The sequence below is a fragment of the Periplaneta americana genome, chromosome 15, assembly GCF_040183065.1.
Source record: "Periplaneta americana isolate PAMFEO1 chromosome 15, P.americana_PAMFEO1_priV1, whole genome shotgun sequence".
NCBI classification, from domain to species: Eukaryota; Metazoa; Arthropoda; class Insecta; order Blattodea; family Blattidae; genus Periplaneta; species Periplaneta americana.
The window spans coordinates 98,659,996-98,677,422 of record NC_091131.1 but is presented as its reverse complement, the minus strand read 5'-3'; positions in this window follow the sequence as shown (position 1 = coordinate 98,677,422).

The window sequence follows — 17,427 nt, the reverse complement described above, 5'->3', positions numbered from 1 at the left end:
GAAAAGAGCTAAGACAGCCCAGCCACTAACCTTTACAGAGGGGCGAGCAGAAGCGGGTGGGAGAAACAGGGATGCGACGGAGGCAAACGGACGATAGTACCTGTGCGAAAATATGATTGAATATTGAAAGCTCTTTCGTCACTGGAAAAGGCGAATATATTTCTGGAACGTATAATATACCTCTCAGTAGTGTTTACTATGACCGTAAGGCGGCTTTGACTGCATACGCGGCCTTGGTTCTGTGTGGAGGACGATTGGAAGTTTACTAGTAGAGGGGGTGGGAGTGAAGTACATTCGTGAAGAACGTTAAAAAACTCAGGTAGAATAAAAATTGAATTAAAAAAATGATGTCCCTGTTCAATGTTAATGTTATGTTCTGCGTTAACTTGCAAGGAGGCCAGGTATTGAACAGAATTCTCATCACTTGAAACGTATAATCTATCCGAATACTATTAACGACAGAAAGATCACTGCGTAATTCATACAGAGTTGTTAAATATTGGCCTAAACTATTAAATGAAGCATGATATGTAATCGCGGAAGTTTGTAAACAAAACGTCTGAACACAAAGCTTTTAGTCTCATTTAATATACAATTTTTCTTTGGAAACTATCATTTAAGTTATGCGAAAAAAGAGGCATCAGTGTTGAGGGTTTACGCTCCGAAAGTACAATCTTTTGCTGTCAGAAGATCAAAAGAATTTTTAATGTTAGGAAAGATTCAGGACAGCGGTTAATTTCGAGGAAACGAGGAGCTTGAGTTCTAGACTGGTATAAACATGATAGTCGGTCCATTTCCCCCTTGGGAGGAAATGGTAGCCTGAAGTATCTACAAAGCAAACGCATTTTCTGTGGCTTCTCTCCTTGTGGAAGAAGACTTGAAATGTAGCGGAGTCTGAGAGATAAAGTGTTCTTTCTTCTTGCAATTCAGTTTATTTACCAGACACAAAATTATGATCTACGTTGTGGAATTTCAAACCTTTTAAAAAAGTTGCTGTTACTGTAAACACTTTAAGTAGGAGATATAATTATCTTAACATACCGGTACTATAAGATGAAATAAGATTTTTTTCGTGCATTTCAGGCTCTATGTTCGGTTCAAGTTTGTCGAGTATCTATGGAACCGAAGCTCGCTTTGCAATAGCCGAGATCTCATGTTCGCTCGAACTTGCACCTTAGGGCCCTAACCCACTGACATGATTGGAGGCGCACGGTTAACTGAGATTTGTCGCGTGCGGTCGTTAGTTTTATTACTTTGTACGTTGCATAACCCAATGACGCGACGCGGCTGCCGAGTCACACGCGGCCAAGTTTTCAAACGCGATATACAGGCGACTGAACAGCCGCGCGCGACTAGAAAATTAAGGAACGTCAATGTACAAAACTCACTGACGCGGCCAGTCGCACGTGGAAACAGTTCGTGATCACTCTAATCCGCATTTATTATACATTATTCCTTGAAAGAATTGCGAATAAATATTTAGTTAATATTCAGGTAATTATACTGATCAAGATTCCTATACTTATGCTTATACCTCTTTTCTATATATTCCACTGTTTCTTCTTCATCTTCTCTTCCTTATCCCTACTTGCACCTCCATAACATCTCATGACTGTAGGTCCTACAGTATATGGTCACATACTAATTCAAAATTTATGCATGAGAAGGAGATTTATAGCAGTGCCATGCCATAGGAATTCCTATTCCTGTGTAGATTGTAGAACAGACAATTGTTCTTTGCTAATAGTAGACAGTTCGTTGTGGCTGATGGATCTGCTAAAATGGCTATAAACACAAGAAAACACTTCTATTATGAGGGTCTAATTTTCTTGGTTTTGTAGAATGGTGATTTAACGTTACGGCGGTTTAGAACAGATTAGACATGCTTTTCTCTTGTCAAGACAAATTTCTACATCATATCAACATTGAGTAAAACTGAGTTTTAAACTTGACCTTTATGCTCCAAGATAAAACTCAAAGGGGAAAGGTATTTATGAAATAACATTTTAAAAATATAATTCTGTTGACTTCAGAGGTCTGTTCTCTAAAACAATTGTGTATTTTTTATCAAATTAAATCGCTGTGACGGTTCACTAGGTTTTTTTTTACATGTTTTATTAAAGGTTACTTTAAGTCGAAATAAAAGGAAGAAAAACATATATACTTTCAAAGAAATGTATTTTCAAAGGAGTACAAGTAAACACGTCTAGACAGTGGCCGGTTCGGACGAACCGGTTGTTCAATTATGGACATATACCGTATATGAGCCGTGGCGAGAATGCGACTCGCGATTACATTGTGGCTCGCAGTGAGAGCTATGCATTTCTCTTGCTTCTAACCTTACCCAACCCCCACCCTCTCACTCACTGGAGTCAAACTCCGTTCCATTTGCATTTGTCTCTGACCTTCGAGTGGCATATGTCTCTCTCGAAACCATGTACCTCTAAAAAAACGAAAGTTTCAAATAGGATAAGAGGACGCATTTTTTTTGCTGTCAATATGATGAGAATATTAAATGTATGATTTGTTCACGAGTCTTACGAGGAAAACGGTTATATAATATAAAACGGCATTATACTACATGTTACTCATTAAACATTAAAAGTCAGGTGTTAATAATAATAATAATAATAATAGTAGTAGTAATAATAATAATAATAATAATAATAATAATGTCATCATCATCATCTCTGTACGTCGAAACTTTTTCAGCAGATGTAAGAATAATGCGGTTAGCTCTTCAATTTGAACTCACTGATTTACTATGTGATGTCAAATGAAAGCTAGATGTAAGGACTTGACTAATGTTGAACTTTCAAATCTTTGCCAAAAAATAAATATCCGAAGCTTCGTTCTTTCGCTTGCTCTGTTGAAGCCATGTTCGCTACAAGATGAAAATGGTAAAGACCAAATTTAGATCACGAATGACAAATACCTTTGTGATCAACTACGACTGGCAGTAAGTGACATAATTCCTGATTTTGAAACTTTGTCGCAGAGACATTGTGAAGACAGTTAATTTTAGGTTGTGATATTGTTCATTTATTGTTCATTCCTTTCTTCGTTACACGTACTAAACATTAGCTTGTAGCCTTATACTGTATAACATTATATTTAAGCGCTTGACGTAAGGAAAATGAAAATCCATTAATAAGTCAGACAGTTGCTTTACTTCCCCTTCGGGTGTCCGCCTCCCTCCATAGGTGCTATGCACGTTGCAGGTTACACAGTGGCTCGGCGCACAACTACATTTTCGCCATGGCTTCCGTATATTTTTAACATACGTACACGTAAGAGAACTGGTTGTTAAACTTTTCGAATATCGCTACTGGCCTTAGATATATGACACCGGCATCCCCGCTTAATTTCCCTTTCAAAGAAAGGCGTGCTAAACATTTTAGTTGTTATTGAGAAGTCATCGGCCTCTGGTAAGTTTGTACTTATTTGAATTCGTTATACTTTAAAGAAATAAGAGGAATATTCTGCGTAATTTTTGTTATTTTCTAGTTTATTATAAGAATTATTTCCATAATACAATTGCATGTAGTTGAAATGGTAATAAGATGCAATGAAAATGTATGTGTAGACTACGTATTAAAATTAGAAACCAACTGAGACAATTAAATGTTATATGATGAAGGAATGTGAGAAGGGAGGAATGTTTTGTTTGGAGACTAAAGACTGCTCCGCTCGAACTTCCGTCTCTAAACTGTAGCAACTGCCTTGGCTTCGAAATCTCTTCACTGCAGCCAAACCTCGCGCCTGCCACCAATTATAAAGTTAAAGTGAGACCGGCTTTGTGAAGTAAGCTATACCCCGCTTCTATTTGATGTGGCATTTTCATTTATCATAGAGACGTGGTCTTCTGAGAGATTCTCAGCTACAATTGATGGTGGAAACCCCGTTACAGTAATCTTCATTTGTTGTTGAAGGGATTACAACGCCACGGCCTCTTCTGTGGATGTTGTGTCTAATGTTGGAACAAAGGATAATCAATTACGTTTAGCTTTAGTAAACTTCGATATGACACATTCAGGTCATATAGCGTGGGATTACGGATTAGTTTAGCAGTTGTATTTCCATGCTGGTATGGATTCATCACTGAATTTACTCGCAGTATTGAACACTGGAAACTCTACGGGGAAATTTAGAGAATAAAAGCAACGATATTACTTTTGTATCTATTTAAGATACACCGTACTAGATTTATGGTAGGCTAGTAGCCTACTAATTACGCTTATATTCTGTGCTAAAACCACTAATAGCATTATAAGCGGAAGAGCTGGTAGGAAGAGAGCAATATCCTTTTGTTGTTTGGTCTGTCGTTAAGAGAAACTTGCTTTAAAATTTTGAATCGATGAAAGGACAGGGTAGAAGCAAAGTAGCGTTTTAATTTACGAGAGCCAGGGAAATAAGTTTCAGAGCATTGAAAGGACAAAATTGAAGATGACAGTCTAAATTTGTACGTCGTTTTGAATTTATTTCACTGAAATTTAAAAATCATCTCATCATTCGTGAGTTGCCACAAGGGACAAAGAGTACTTAACCATATGAGTGTTTACAAGTTCATTGAACAATTAATTTTGTTTTAATATATTTATTTGTGCGAGATCGTGCGTATTTGCTTGGTTTCCGCACAAAACCAATCCGCGGAGATTCTAAAATTCCACATTCAGTATTCCCAACCTAACACACATAACAATTTCCCTCTTCTTACCGCTTAAGTGACATATTGATTTTACTGCTTTAGGCTTTTAACATATTATTTTTAGAGACGTTCAATATAGTAATAATAAATTATAAATTGAAAACTTACCACTGCAATTTCACTGCAATATGTTACATAAATAATATTGTTAAAATATTAAAATAAAAATAAATAAATCATTACATAACCTTACCATTTGTTTTAAGTCCGTATTTATAGACTGGGGGGAAAAAAAAGACAGACGTATATCACGGCCTGCTGGAGTATATTAAACACAGAAAACATTTTAAAGCAACAATGTTGAAGATAGATATTTTTAACTTAGAAATCATGATGGAATATTCAGATTGTCAATTTCTATAAATGAATACAATATAATATTTTATTACTCAGTCAATGACAAATCAAAGTAAAATAATGACTTAGTTTATAGTCATTAAGTTTATATACATGAATTACAAAATTGCGAACGTTTTCGCCTATTCAGGCATCCTCAGGCAGCTATACAATACCTCAATGTCATATACGTAGCTATTGGTGGTGAGTACTATTTAAAATTAATGATGTATAGGACATCTCCATTATTAAAATGTAATATAACAGGTAATAAACTTAAATAATGTTAAAAAATGTTAAAAACCATGTAGTAATTAAACTTCATAATATGTGGAACACTTGTTCAGTCCAATGAGTGGTGAATGTATCTGAAATATAAAAATACGAATAGAAATGGGAATTATCAAATGTAAATTGTAATCGGATTGGATATTTAAACACAGGATGTTTATAGTGATCCATACAGTTGCTAACTATGCAGTTGTCACATTTTAAACGACGTGAGTACTTTTAAATATCCAATCCGATTACAATTTACATTTGATAATTCCCATTTCTATTCGTATTTTTATATTTCAGATACATTCACCACTCATTGGACTGAACAAGTGTTCCACATATTATGAAGTTTAATTACTACATGGTTTTTAACATTTTTTAACATTATTTAAGTTTATTACCTGTAATATTACATTTTAATGATGGAGATGTCCTATACATCATTAATTTTAAATAGTACTCACCAATAGCTACGTATATGACATTGAGATATTGTATAACTGCCTGAGGATGCCTGAATAGGCGAAAACGTTCGCTATTTTGTAATTCATGTATATAAACTTAATGACTATAAACTAAGTCATTATTTTACTTTGATTTGTCATTGACTGAGTAATAAAATATTATATTGTATTCATTTATAGATATTTTTGTTTTGCAAATTTGCCGTCATTGAACAGAAACCAAGATGGAGATTTCATTGAAACTAATTAGAAATTCGTCTTTCAGGTATGTAATAAACGATCTTCGCACAAAATAATGTACGATACACGAGCGGTATGTTTTCTTTCAATTCTCGGAAATTAAAAAAGCTCAACTACGTTTCGCTTTTTCAAACTTTTCCTCGAACATGAAAACTTCAACATACCGCTCTTGTAACGCATATTACTATTACACTGCAAGTGGGCAAGCACCCGGCGGCAGTGGTATACACAATATAAACAATACACAATAAAATTACAATACACAATGCAATTATACAATACACAATACAATTATGTACACAATACAATAAGAATACACAATACAATTGAATACAATAATTACAATTAATAATAATACATAAAATAACCTAATTAATAAGTGAACCTAATTTTACAATACAATCTACATATGTATAAGCCCTACATAAGTTTCACATTAGTACTGATAATAGTCTTTCACTTTACTCTCATCTAACTCACTGTAGTGGTACTATGACGCATTTCACTGACACTTTAGGACACATTTCACTGACCCTCTATAACACATTCCACTGACACTGTAGAACACATTTCATTTACACTATAAATTATCACTGATCGGAACTATTCACTGCACTGTAAAACCATAACTTCACTGACTCACCACGCTTCACTGATACAGCAGCTCAAATAAGACAAATATTACACCCTTATGCATACTTATAAACAGAACTACATTTAAGGTAAACATTGAAGGGTTCAGGGCCATAGTGGGCCAAGCACCATTTATTAAAAACGGAGAAAGCAAGGGCTAAAGTTAAGTGAATACCATAGTTTAATGAAGATTGACATATCATTTAGTTTTAATGTGCATACTTTATATTATTTGCTATGTGTTTCATTGAATTATGGTAAGGACTTAATTTTAACTCTTGTTTTCTACGTTTTTAATATATGGCGTTTGGCCCACTATGGCTCTGAACCCTTCTTTTGACAAATGAAACTCCTACAAGTATAAGCTCCAAATACATTTTTATATTAGTGGAAATATACCTAGTTTTAGAAAGTTTCGTAACAAATTATGTGTTAGTTGAAATGTACAAGAATTCTGCAAGAGTGCCTGAACATAGATTTCTTTCACCTTTTATGGAAATATATTAGTTCAACTGGTGATTGACTATGAGTTTAATAACAACAAAGTAACCGTGTTAAAGTATATTACTAGTTCACTTATTTCACGAGTTTGAAACTTGGAATGAAAGTGACCTGTGTTGCTAGAAAGAAAAAAAACTTTACTTTTGTTGAAGAATCAATAAGCGAAAGAGAAACATGAAAGTAGTTCAAGTTATTCGGAGCTGAGATGAATCACTTGGCGATCCTAGCATCTTTCTTGACGATCGAGTCTTAACTGAAGCAGATATATACGTCGCTTTCAGAATGATTCCGTTTTAAGTGAATTCATAGTACTTTAAAGAGTCTAGGGAAGTTCTAAAAGTTTGGAAAATGGGTTTCTTGCAGCCTAACTGAACACTGTAAAAACAGCAGTTAACGGTTTATATTTTACAACTTTGTTTTTATCTGCGTGAGGATTTTCTGGACCATGTGTTAACATATGACTAAAATAGGTTTGTCCTCAACACCGAAATCGACAACACTATTAATTTCTCCAGGAGAAGCGATGCATGCATAATTACCTTCTTTTAAATTATTTATTTATTTATTTTTATTTTATTTTATTTTTTTTTTCCTTGAGGATTTATCTGAAGTGAATTTTAATGGCAGGCAGAGTAACTATCTCATGCCCCCATGTTTTAAATTGCTACCAGTGCACTTCATTAGAACCAGGTACCAAGCTTCGAAGCCAGCATAATTACCAGTTGCGTCATCAGAAGGTTTTGTTGTGCGTCCGGTGGACTTCAGCAGTTCATGACCACTGTCGCCTCTCTAGAACAATCGAACTAACTGAACCAAGTTGAAATTCTTTGTCCGAAGTAACATTGGTCAGTCAATTGTCAAGGTGCTCCTTATTTCAAGATTATGTATCGCCTAGAAAGTTTTTGAAGGTAATGTATAATTTGGACCGAGTTACGCAATAAGAGACCAAGCGCCAAAAACCTGTTTTCGAGATACTGACAATTGAAATAAATCTGGGTTTTGTTAAAAATTTTATGCAAGAAGTATTGTAACATTCATACTATTACAAAAAAAATAGCATCAATAATACTAAAAAAGGGCCAACCGATTTTTAATAACGGACTAGCAATTGATTTAATATTGCAAAACAAAACAAATAGAGTTTATGCAATAAACGAATTTTGCTTAAAAACAGCAGCAAAATGCAGATGTCGCAGTCTTGATTTTTTCCGAGTTAAATAATCCAGCCAGCAACAGGTTTGTGCAAATATCTCAATTTTTCAAATTGCCGGTTGGTCTATTGTTGCTTAACTCCGTCCATTTATCGTTCCTGTTTCCAAAATCTTGTACCAAAGAACTTTTTATTCTCTGCAGGAAACAAAAGCACGTCACAAATAAGTGATACAAAGGAGGATTTACTGAGGACTGTTCCTTATACGAACGCAAATAACTTAATTGAATGGAAATTGAACTTGTAAATTGTTATCCCTTTGAGAGAAGCGACTTACATTAAAGTTGTCTTATTTCAGTTTTTCAATTTTTCTGGCAAGGAAAGAAAGAAGACAAAATGCACATGCATTTTAAGGAAAATGTATGAATTTTTCTACCTACCTAAATTGTATATAGAAATACAGGGTGTTAAAAAGTATCCAATATTTTAGGAGATGATAGTAGGCATCAAAAAATGAAATAAAAGCCTAATAAACATGGGTCCTACAACACATACTTTCTGAGATCTGAACACTTGTACGTAGGAGGTGCTCAATGTGACGTCCAGTTCATTGCATTTCTCTGCCCTACAATACAGCAGACTAGCAGATAATCATACCGTAGTTGACACCACTGGCATGCAATAATGATTCGTCGCAAGGAATACTGAAAACAGAGATGGTGTTGTGAATTTTTGTAATCAGCATGTGTGGGCTGATGAAAATCCCCATCCAATTGAAGAAACTAAGCATCAGCACCCATTCTCAATCAATGTATGGGCAGGCGTTCTTGGTGATAGATTAATAGGGCCATACATTCTACCACAGAGATTAACTGGGGCTCGTTATCAGGATTTATTAACGTATTAACAACAAATTTCAAAGAGTGCGAGTCCACATCTGTGGAGTAATGGTTAGCGCGTCTAGCCGCGAAACCAGGTGGCCCGGGTTCGATTCCCGGTCGGGGCAAGTTATCTGGTTGAGGTTTTTTCCGGGGGTTTCCCTCAACCCAATATGAGCTAATGCTGGATAACTTTCGGTGTTGGACCCCGGACTCATTTCACCGGCATCACCACCTTCATCTCATTCAGACGCTAAATAACCTAAGATGTTGATAAAGCGTCGTAAAATAACCTACTAAAATAAAAAACATGAAAGAGTGCGTGATTCATTACGCCAAAAGACAGAGGAATGCATTGCCATAAATGGACGTGACATTTACCACTTCTATGAACAAGTGTTCAGATCTCAGAAAGTATGTGCTGTATGACCCAAGTTTATTAGACATTGTTTTCTTGTTTTAATGGATACTGTCATCTCCTAAAATAATGGATACTTTTTTTTAACATCCTATATATTGTCCTGGGACTTACTATTTCCAAAGTTCAGTAACTACATACAGAACACGGTGAAATGTTGAGCAATATTTCTGATCAGATTCACCTTGAAGGTATAGAGACGCATAAAATATGTTTACTTTTAAAATGTTAACAACGTTCTCTAAGTCAGCATATGAATAATATTAGTCTTCAGAGGAGTTAGTTGCTTTTTCCTTCATAATATCCATGGATATAAGGCAAAAACCAAAATGAATCTCATCTTGTATGATCATTTTTATGTTTGTAAAAATATTTGTCCTTGTACACTTCATAAAGATTAACGCTTAGTTCACATTTACGTTTGACTAGGAAGGCAGTCTACTACACCAACACTAACATGGAATCAATGTTTTTAAAGAGACAGGAAAGCGAAAAGGACGATGTAATTCTGCATAAAACATGCTAAATCTCTATCGTTCTCCTGTGTAAAAATAGTTCACATTGGACATGAAATTACTGTGCTCGTTAAAACAAAAATTGTGAATGCTTGAAAACAGTAGAAAGTGGAAATTGTTTGGATTATGTCCTAGGGAATTTTCAGACTGAATTTTAAAAATAATTTTTCCCGTGTTGATTATTCAAGCGATTTTATAGTCACTAATGTCAACCCGACGTGCTAATAGCGAGGACTACCCCGTGGGTAACAACAGTTCCATCCGCATACGTGTTAACAAGAGACAAATATTAGCCGTGTGTGACAATCGTGTCCGTCTCTCCCTGTTCGTTTAAACTGCTTTAATTTGTAGGTCATGAGTTCTGTTTTTTGTGTATTAGCGTATGCACGTGCTTCCCTGCGATTTTGCACTGAATCGACGATACACATTTCTCTCACGTTCCTCTTTAATTAATTTAGATTGCTGTGAGTCCTTGTTTCTCCTGGACACAGTCATTAACATTTACATTCTTACTGTACCATACCGCAGCCTTTGTGCCGTAGCCCTTACGTGTATTTAACTAATTAAGTGTACGTCAGTTATACTGTGCCGTTTCAGTTCAGTCACGTGATTTTGTAACGCCACGTAAATTTATTTCACTTATTTAATGTATAGTATGGCACATAATTATCATTCATTCATTCATTCATTCATTCATTCATTCATTCATTCATTCATTCATTCATTCATTCATTCATTCATTCATTCATTCAGTCATAGTCGATCTGGTTGGCGAGTTGGTATAGCGCTGGCCTTCTATGACCAAGGTTGCGGGTTCGATCCCGGGCCAGGTCGATGACATTTAAGTGTGCTTAAATGCCACAGGCTCATGTCAGTAGATTTACTGGCATGTAAAAGAACTTCTGCGGGACAAAATTCCGGCACATCCGGCGACGCTGATATAACCTCTGCAGTTGCGAGCGTCGTTAAGTAAAACATAACATTTTAATTTTTCATTCATAGTGTTCTGCCCAAAGGCAGGTCTTTCACTGCAAACCTAGCTTTCTCCAATCGTTCCTATTTTGTGCCTTCCTCTTTGTCTCCTCATATGATCCATCTGTCTTAATATCGTCTATCATCTGATTTCTTCTTCTGCCCCGAACTCTTCTCCCGTTCACCATTCCTTCTAGTCCATCCTTCAATAGGCAGTTTCTTCTCAGCCAGTGACCCAACCAATTCCTTTTTCTCTTCGTGATCAATTTCATCATCATTCTTTCTTCATCCACTCTTTCCAACACAGCTTCATTTCTTATTCTGTATGTCCAGTTCACAGGTTCCATTCTTCTCCATATCCACATTTCAAATGCTTCTATTCGCTTCTCTTCACTTCGTCGTAATGTCCATGTTTCTGCCTAATACAATTCTACACTCCATATAAAGCACTTCATTAGTCTCTTGCTTAGTTCTTCTTCCAGAAGTTCGTAGAAATGCTCATTTTTCTATTAAACGCTTCCTTGGCCATTGCTATCCTCCTTTTGACTTCCTGGCAGCAACTCATGTTACTGCTTAAGGTACACTCAAAGTACAAGTATTTGAAGCTGTCCACTAGCCCTACTGCCTCATTTAGAATTCGCAAGTTTATCTTCTCTATTTTAATTCCTATGACCATGATCTTCGTCTTATTTGCATTTATCTTCATCCCATACTGCTCACAGCTGTCATTTAACTCCAGTAGCATATTCCTTATAACAAGAAAAGTAATCCTTCAACAGCGTTATGAAGCCTTCTAAGACAGAAGTCTCAAACATGTGGTCCGCGAACAGTAGAAGTTTGCGAGTAATTCAGAAGAGATCCGTCTCACCAAATTGTGTTATCAAACGGTATTTTAATTAAGCTTAACTTTATCATGTTCTCTGATTTTTCTCAGCTTATTGGAATATGTTTTGCTTATCTCAACTCTTCAGACAGATTGCCAGAAGGATTTCCTCTTAACTTGCATGTCTTGCCCACATATCTGACAATTCTTTAGCTTCTATAAATTCTGTGAATTCCAGTCCTCAGTGTCCAACTTCAACAGTGTTCACTGTCGAGAATAAGATTTAAGCAACGGTACAGAAACTAAAGTTATGGAGTGCTATTCATAGACATTTCGTTAGCTCGCGCTAGGTGCGTGCTAAACTAGCCCTGGCTATCGACTGGTTACTTGTATAATAACACTCTGCAGTTGCATGCATGTATTTTAATTACCTAACTGATGTTACTTTCCTGATAGCTTTCGTATTTATATGTTGCAATCTCAGAACTATATCATTAAATATTTGAATAGTAACTTACTTATCATATTGCGATTTAATATTTCAAACGTTTCTATGATATTTGTAGTTTTCATTAATAAACTATGGAGGGTCTGAAGGAATTCCTGCTTTATGTTTTAAGATTTAATTATATCCCATGTTCGAAACTACTAGAAACTTTCATCACCAGAGTCGTATCACTCAATAACTGAAGAACTGTCTGATCTTATGTTGGAACTGGGAATAGGTTCAAAACCTCGGAGATATTAGCACACGGTTGCAAAACTCAATCTTCTTCACATTTATTTTCACGCTCCTTCCTGGAAAATAAATTACATATTTTGTTACAAAATACGTAGGTGAAGTGTAGAATTCGCCCTGGAAGAAAATTGCGTTTTCCAGTTTCGTTACTGCAACAGTCATGAGTTCCGCTTCGCACTTCGAATGTAGCGTGAAGTTTGAAGGGAAGCGGAAGCAACAGCTTGCAGGCCAAGATCAACAGAGCCAAAGTGAGGTCAACCATTGCTCTGCAACATAGTCGTTTCTTCTTCGTGACTGCTTGTGTGATTTCCATTCTCACCATTTCGTGGGTTTAAAACCCCGGAAGGACGAAGTATTTTTGAGACCAGTGAAAATCGTTAGCATAAATTTCTTAGAGACAATTTAAAGTCAATCTCCCCCTATGTACATTGTGTTCGGGTGAGTTTGTGACAAGTTTTATTTTATTTTTATTTTTATTTTAAATCCACCACCAACAGAAGCAGGCTTCCAATTACAGGTGGCTTACATAGATATATACACAAAATACATAATAAGAGAAAAAAACAACAAAACACAACACAAACTAAAGAAAGAAAATACATAATGGTAATAGATGCTAGAATATAATATTACGGTTAATATAGTGCCAAATGTCAATATAATGATGCAAAATTATTTAAAAACTAGAGTAGAAACATTATAATACACTTCTTCATAATTTAAATATCTAAGGAAATACAATTCTTTTTAATATTGTATGAAATTTTTCAATTGTTAAACTGAAATCCAATTGATAATCACAGTTTAAAGACAGAGAGTTGTAAGTATTACACATAACAAACAATGGAGAGTTCTTGAAGAAAACTGTTCTAGGAATAGGGATAATAAAAGTTTGCCTATGACGTAATTCTGTTCTTTTTACATTGAACTGAAGAAATTTAAGAAAATCACAGTTATTCAATATACCGTTAACAGTCTTATAGAGTAAAATTTGGCTATTTATTAATTGTCGAGATTTTAAAGTTTTATAATTAAATTAAAAAAAGTAACTGATTATATGAAATTTGCTTGTCATAAGATGACACGTGATTTATTTTAAAATATAAATAACGTAAAAATCTTTTCTGTATCCTTTCTATTTGCATCTGATGGGACTGGAACTGAGGTGACCATATTACAGACGCATACTCTAGCTTACTAGAGTTTTATATAGAGTATCAATAGTATTTATATTTTTTAATTCTTTTGCATTTCTGATTATAAATCCTAATTTTCTATATGCATCAATTACCACGTGATTTTAGTGCATTTTAAAACATAAGTTGTGTGTAAAATAAATACCCAAATCCTTAAATGATTCTACTCTAGGTAACTTCACACCATTAATTTCATACGAATTTTGAGCAACTGTTATGTGGTGATATGTGGAGTTCAATGGAACAACTGTTGCTTATCATCCAGTCAGTGCATGGGACCGGCGAAACTCCATCACGACGTTACATATAGTTGAGAGCTCGAGTTTCTCCCTTGGCCATACATAAGCCAATTCTTTTCGCTTGCCCACAGAATGGTATGCGAGGAACTAAGTGATAACTACTCATTATTGTACAATATAATCTGAGGAAGAAATGATTCCACCACTGTAGGAACCATGTACACCTCTGTAGGAACCGTGAACAAAATTCGACTCGTGATCCGAAATCTGCACTGAGTGTATTTTTTGTGATAGTAAGGGTGAAGTTGATTCTCATGTAGCCTAATACCTCCCAGACAACCGCTCTAACAGTAACTTTCACCTGTAATACGCTCAGAGAGCGGTTCAGTAGGTGGCTATTTGCCTCCTTTAGATAATATCAGATAAAGACTGGAAGATTTAAACTTCGTAACGTCGTAAACCACGCTTTCTCAACTGTAATGTACACCGCGACTACCCAAATGTAGTTGACGTGATTGGGGCTGGATTAAATATAACGAAATAGCTACACTACTTTATAATGCGTATGCTAGACTTCCGATCCCTATTACGTGTTTCACCATGAACAGAATGGATGTGTGCAAGTTCTGCATTCGTGAAAAGCTCCATTGCATCTACTCAAGAGAAAAGGTAAACACGAAACTCACAATGTTTGACAATCTAAAGGCGTACGTAACAACTACATTTAACATTTGAGTGAATGTTTACACAAAGTACTGTATCCTCTTGAATTGAATTCAATTCAGTTGAATTTACAGGAGGGGGCACTATGGCCCAGCACTGCGACTTGTTACGATCTATTGCGCTAACTCTCCAGTTAGGCGCATTCTCAAACCCACACCGGCTGGCTACACTAAGATTCACTGCGTACCCAGGTGTCGAGCAGGAAACCGCCTTAGTCCATAGACCAGCCCCATCCGTGCTTCGCCAGCTGGGGATCGGGGTATGCTATGGTATGATGATGAAATGGAGAAATGGTGACGAAATGATGTAAGTCCCTAATATGTGAAAAAACGGGAGAACCCCGAGATAAACCCCCAACTGCGACCTTGTCCGCCACAAGTGTCACTATGAATTTTTCAATGAAAAATCCCAGACCTGATCGGGACTCGAACCCGGACCGCCTGCGTGACAGATCAGAGATCTGACCACACTCAACCACCGTAGGGGTTCCGTATCCCCTTAGTGTCACGTGGAAATACGTAGGCCTGCAACAAGTTGACTATAATTCCATACAGAATATGAATGGGACACAAAACGGATTGCCATGGGAAAGACTCGCCGCTTTCAAGAGTATGTAGCATCGTTTTTTTAATGGGTTATTTAACGACGCTATACTAGTTACTCGGTTATTTAACGTTGATGGGATTGGTAATATCGAGATGGTATTTGGTGAGATGAGGCCGAGGATTTGTCTATAGATTACTTGACATTCGCCTTACGGTTGGGAAAACCTCGGGAAAACCCAACCTGGCAAACAGCTCAAGCGGGAATCGAAACTACGCCCGAGCGCAATTCTGAATCGGCGGACAAGTGCCTTAGCCGACTGTGCTACGCTGGTGGCTGTAGCATTGTAAAGGATTGTCGCCGGATGTGGGATGATAAGCAAAAGCTTTTTCATTTGACACCACCTATCACTCCTCTAAATTTGTCACAAATTCACTCCAATAGCCGGTAAGCAGCAAGAGAAGAATGTGTTCCCTAAATATAAAAAATACAGGAAAGATTTATTTATTTATTTATTTATTTATTTATTTATTTATTTATTTATTTATTTATTTATTTAACCTGGTAGAAATAAGGCCATCAGGCCTCATCTTCCCCTCTACCAGGGGATTACAACTACAATATTAAGAATACAATTACAATTATAATTACAATTAATATTAAATTTACAAATACAATAAAAATCAAAGTACTAAAAGATTAACTGATTAATAAAAGCTAGACATTTTATTGTAATAGTTAAGAAGAGAGAAGCATTTCTTTTATTGATTAAGTACAAATTAAACCTACTCTACGCAGTAAGAAAATGCTTAATAAGCTTGCTTTTGAACGATACTAAATTCCGACAGTCTGATGTCACTGGGTAGGGTATTCCACAAGCGCGAGAGCGAGATTGTGTATGATAATGAATACGATGATGTCTTATGTGTCGGTATGGATAGTATGGCTATTTTGCGTTGCGTGTGAAGAGATTATGATATGATGACAGGTAACTGAAACGGGAGGCAAGATAGGTAGGTGTAGAAGTGTGAAGGACTTGGAAAAAGAGAACAAGAGAATGAAAATTTCTACGTATGATAGAAAGCATTTGTCTTCAAAACTTAAATAAACGTTTAAAATGGAATAAAAGAGAATCATCAAACGGAGGTATTGTTGCCAATTAACACTACGGTACCTAAATACCACCTGATTCAGCGGAAAAGCACCGAATAGCGTTCTGTGTAAGGTGTGGGTATACCTCCAGAAAATATATCAAATAACATCTTTGCGGATCTCAAATTATTTCATTTAAAATCGAGGAAATATCATCTTCAGCCTTTGGCGTCCAAGGAGGACCCCTTAGTAGTTAGCCTAATGTTTTGCCTCTGTCGGCTTTTATCATTATCTTGATATTTTACTCTTCATCGTTTTTCACTTTTGAAACAAAACTTTCTGAGGAAATAACAATGCCGCCTTTGTTTACACTAATTACCGCCATTTAAAATGCACGGAAGAAAAGGACTTGCTCTGTTCTCTTTAGCTGTAAACAAGGCATTGACCCTAGTAATTTCCCTAATGTAAGCGAAGTCGATTTAAACTTGTTTTTGTGCTGATGAGCGGATCGGAAGACGAGTTACGAGTTTCCTCTTAGCGAGGAAGCGACATCTATAATTTTCTCGCTGGTGTGGTGAATTACTGCAGTGTTACTCGATAGTCAGACCGTGTCCATAAGATAGATAAATGGTAGTTTGGACTACTACGTAATTGGACAGAAATTCTTGGTATTTTTTAGTAAGTTATTTAACGATGTCGTGTCAACTAAGTTACTTAGCATCGATGGTATTGATGATAGCGAGATGATGTTTTGTGAGATGAGATTACCTGACATTCACCTTACTGTTGGTGGAAACTTTGGAAAAGATGAACCATGTAATCATTCCAAGCGGAAATCAAACTTACGTTGAACGCACCTCCTGATCAACAGACAAACACACCTACCGCCTGACCTCGGTACTGTAAGAGTATTTAGAGACAAATAAGTAGCTCAAAAGGAAATATTACATACATAATACAGTACTCATAGTATCTAAT